This window comes from Odocoileus virginianus, chromosome 2, assembly GCF_023699985.2.
Source record: "Odocoileus virginianus isolate 20LAN1187 ecotype Illinois chromosome 2, Ovbor_1.2, whole genome shotgun sequence".
NCBI lineage: Eukaryota > Metazoa > Chordata > Mammalia > Artiodactyla > Cervidae > Odocoileus > Odocoileus virginianus.
The window spans coordinates 24,420,952-24,425,796 of NC_069675.1; positions in this window are offsets into that span (position 1 = coordinate 24,420,952).

Genomic DNA, 4,845 nt, shown 5'->3' on the forward strand with positions numbered 1-4,845 from the left:
GCAATTAAGATCTGGTGTGGCACAATAAATAAATAAAAATAAATATCTTGAAAAAAAAAAAAGATGTCAGACTCTTGTGTCTGTCACCCTGGCCAGAACCCTGAAAGGCTGGGCTCAGCTGGGACTCTAGGATTGCTGGGGTTCCCTCTGTCTCCAACAAGTCTCAGGGTTTCTCTGTCTTCATGTGGAATTCTCCAGCAGGGCACAAGACTTCTTACATTGACAGCGCAGGGCTCTCAAAAGTGCAAAAATGGGAGCCCCCCCCCCCACCTCCCCAAAGCTTAGGCCAACACTGAGGCAGCCCCCTTTGGCTATATTCTATGGTTAAGGAGAGTTGCAGTCCCAGACTAGATTCAGTGTGGGCAGAGACTCTCAGTTCAGGCGCTCAGTCATGTCCGACTCTTTGCAGCTCCATGGACTGCAGCACGCCAGGTCTCCCTGTCCATCACCAGCTTCTGGAGTTTACTCAAACTCATGTCCATTAGTCAGTGGTGCCATCCAACCATCTCATCCGCTGTCGTCCCCTTCTCCTCCTGCCCTCAATCTTTCCCAGCATCAGGGTCTTCTTCCAATGAGTCAGTTCTTTGCATTAGGTGGCCAAAGTATTGCAGTTTCAGCTTCAGCATCAGTCCTTCCAATGAATATTCAGGGCTGATTTCCCTTAGGATTGACTTGTTGGATCTCCTTGCAGTCCAAGTGATGATCAAGAGTCTTCTCCAACACCACAGTTCAAAAGCATCAATTCTCCAGCGCTCAGCTTTCTTTATAGTCCAAATTTCACATTCATACATGACTACTGGAAAAACTATAGCCTTGACTAGACAGACCTTTGTTGGCAAAGTAATGTCTCTGCTTTTTAATATGCTATTTAAGTTGGTCATAACTTTTCTTCCAAGGAGTAAGCATCTTTTAATTTCATGGCTGCAGTCATCATCTGCAATGATTTTGGAGCCCCCAAAAATAAAGTCTGACACTGTTTCCACTGTTTCCCCACCTATTTGCCATGAAGTGATGGGACCAGATGCCATCTTAGTTTTCTGAATGTTGAGTTTTCAGTCAACTTTTTCACTGTCCTCTTTCACTTTCATCAAGAGGCTCTTTAGTTCCTCTTCACTTTCTGCCATAAGGGTGGTGTCATCTGCATATCTGAGGTTATTGATATTTCTCCCAGCAATCTTGATTCCAGCTTGTGCTTCATCCAGCCCAGCATTTCTCATGATGTACTCTGCATATAAGTTAAATAAGCAGGGTGACAATATACATCCTTGACATATTCCTTTCCCAGTTGGGAGCCAGTCTGTTTTTCCCTGTCCAGTTCTAACTGTTGCTTCCTGACTTGCACACAGATTTCTCAAGAGGTGGGTCAGGTGTTTGGGTGTCTCCTGAGGAGGTACGGGTCAGCAGTGGACTGCCGCAGGGGCAGGGGCTCTGGGTGCAGCAGTCCTGGGTATGGCATAAGCCCTCTTGGAGGAGTCGCCATTAACTCCACCATAGATCTGCCAGAACTTACACAGGACTGTGGAAACAGACTCTTGGAGGGCACAAACAAAATCTTGTGTGCACCAGGACCCAGGAGCAGTGACCCCACAAGAGACTGACCCAGACTTGCCTGTGAGTGTCCAGGAGTCTCCAGTGGAGGTGTGGGTCGGCGGTGGCCTGCTACAGGGTTGGGGGCACTGAGTGTAGCAGTGCATGCATGGGAACTTTTGAAGGAGGTCACCATTATCTTCATTACCTCCACCATGGTTTGGCCCCAGGTCAAATAACAGGGAGGGAACACAGCACCACCCATCAACAGAAAATTGGATTAAAGATAACTGAGCAAGGCCCTGCCCATCAGAACAAGACCCAGTTTCCCCCTCTCAGTCTCTCCCATCAGGAAGCTTCCATAAGCTTCTTATCCTTCTCGATCAGAGGGCAGAGACTCTACAAGGCAATGAATATAAGGAAGCATCATCTTTGGAGACCAACTAATGCCCAAAAGTGTTCTTTTTCTTCTTCTTTTTTCACTTACTCAACAAATAAACACTGTCAGGTAAACAGTTTCTTCTTGGATGGAGTAAACTTTAAAAATCACTTTTGTTTGATCCGAAGTTATCATTCAGGATAACAACCCTCAGAAACTCTGCAAAAGATAAGTAACATTTATTGAATGTTAGGGTCACACCACGCTCAAGGCTTCACAAATGTAACTCATTTACCCTTCTTTGAAATAGGTATTATCATTAGCCCTATTGATCGATAATGAAAAGGTTACTTAAAAAGTTTTTGGGGAAACAAACTTCCCTGGTGGCACAGTGGATAAGAATTCTCCTGCCAATGCAGGGAACATGGGTTCAATCCCTGGTCTGGGAAGATACCATAAGCTGTGGAGCAACTAAGCCAATTTGCCACTACTTTTGAACCCAAGCTCTAGAGCCTGTGAGCCACAACTACTGAGCCCACATGCCTCAGCTCTGAAGTCTGTACATTTAGAACCATGCTCAGCAACAAGAGAAGCCACTGCAATGAGAAGCCGGTGCACCACAACCAAAAGTAGCCCTCGCTTGCACGACTAGAGAAAGCCCACACAAAGCATCGAAGACCCAGTGCAGCTAACAATAAATACATTAATTAAAATTCTCTTTTAGAAAAAAAAAATGTTACCACCAGGACTTCCCTGGTGGTCCAGTGGTTAAAACTCTGTGCTTCCACTACAGGTGGGCATGGGCTTGATCTCTGGTTGGGGAACTAAGAACCCACATGCCTCACAGTGTGGCCAACAAAAAAGGAGGGGTTATCTACTGTTGAGTTACAAACAACTCTAGAACTCCTTAGTGGGTTTCAATGAAACAATGGTTTATTACCTTTCCCAGATCCTGTGGCTCAGGTAACAAGTAACTCAGTTGGGAAATTCTGGGCTCTAGGGTCTTATGAAGTTGTAATCAGACTGTGACTGAGGCTGAGTTAGTCTTAAAGGCTCCTCCACATACCTGACACCTGCGAACAAGGGCAGGCTGAAACAGTTAGGGTCCTGAGGCATCTCTAACTCTATATGACCTCTCCACGTGAGCTGTCCAATATGGCAGCTTCAGAATAACTGGACTGCTTCCCTGGCAACTCAGAAATCCAAATGCATGTGTCCTGGGAGAGAGAGCAAAATAGCAGCTGTGATACCTTTCCTACCTAGTCTTGGAGGTAATACAGTGTCATTTCTGCCATATTTTATTTGTTAAGGCTGTTACAAAGGCTTACCCCGACATGGGGGAGGGGACATCAATTCTGTTTCTTGGTAGAAAATGTGTCAATAAATTTGAGCCACGTTTAGAACTGTCATAGACTACTCTCTGCACATCCATTCATTCCATTCTTCTCACATGCAAAATACACTCACTTGCTTCCAGTGATCTCCCCAAAGTCTCATCTACTATGGCATCAGGTTTAGACTAGAGGTCTAGATTCCTGTCATCTAAAACACCCAGCTATGGAAGAGGGTCCTCAGAGGCAATTCCTCAGGCACAGTTAGTTAAGTACTATTCCTCTTTATCTAAAGACTTATGAGCTAAAGAGACAAGTTATTTCTTCCATGCACACCTAATACACAGTAATGGAACAGGCATAGGTGGACCACTTCAAAATGGGTGGAGAATGAGGCACATAGGAGTCACTAGTCCATAGCAATTTTGAAATCCAGCCAGGCGCATATGGTCAATTTCATGATTAGAGCTCTGTTCAGCTGCCTGGGAAAATTTCTCTGTGGTTCTTAGCTCTATCCTCTGGGTTGTTGCTTCCAGTTTCTTAATTTTTCTTTTCTATTAAAAAAAAAAAAAGTGTGGCTATTTTTTGACAACTGAGCCAAAAAAAGCTGAAACAGCCAGAAAGCTGTTTTCTCAGTTTTCTTCCTTCCCACAGAATTTGGGGGCCTGAAGTTCAAAAAAAAAATAAAATTGCAGGGGGGTCATTTTGTTCTACTCTGTCCCTTTTAGTATAAGCTGATGGCATTTTTGCCAATGTAATTCAGTTTAAAACTTTGTGAGTTTCCTATGGATGCTGTTGGGGCTTCCCTAGTCGCTCAGACAGTAAAGAATCCGCCTGCAATATGGGAGACCTGGGTTCGAGCTCTGGGTTGGGAAGATCTGGAGAAGGGAACGGCTACCCACTCAAGTGTCCTGGCTTTGAAAATTCTGTATAGTGCATGGGGTTGTAGAGAATCGAACATGACTGAGAGACTTTAACTTTCAAGGATAATCCCCTTACAGTTTTAGAAGCCCCATCGTTTAATGAAGAGAATCTGTGAGGCACACTCTTGAAATAGTTAGAGGGCTTTTGTCTATCTGAAAGATTTTAGGAAGTGTTGGCTCTTTCTGAAGTTTTATTAAAGGTTCTTATAGTCCTATTCTGAATCTTATCTTTGTCCTGAAGCCTTTTCATACTTTGAGAATTCTTACCTAGGAAGTCTGAGAATGAGAAACATGATTTACTTGCAAACCCAACAAATCCTTGGCTTTTTTATATTTCCTATAAATTTTGTTTAAAAATTAAAGCTTCCTTTTAAACTCATCTTTCTCTATCTTTATCATTTGTTATTGTTGTTCAGTCTCTAAGTCATGTCCGACTCTTTGCGACCCCGTAGACTGCAGTACACCAGGCTTCCTTGTCCTTCATTATCTCCCAGAGTTTGCTCAAGTTCATGTCCATTGAGTTGATGATGCCATCCAACCATCTCATCCTCTTTGTCCCCTCTTTCTTCTCCTGCCTTCAATCTTTTCCAGCATCAGGGTCTTTTCCAACAAGCTGGCTCTTCGCATCACGTGGCTAAAGTATTGGAGCTTCAGCTTCAGCATCAGTCCTTCCAATGAATATTCA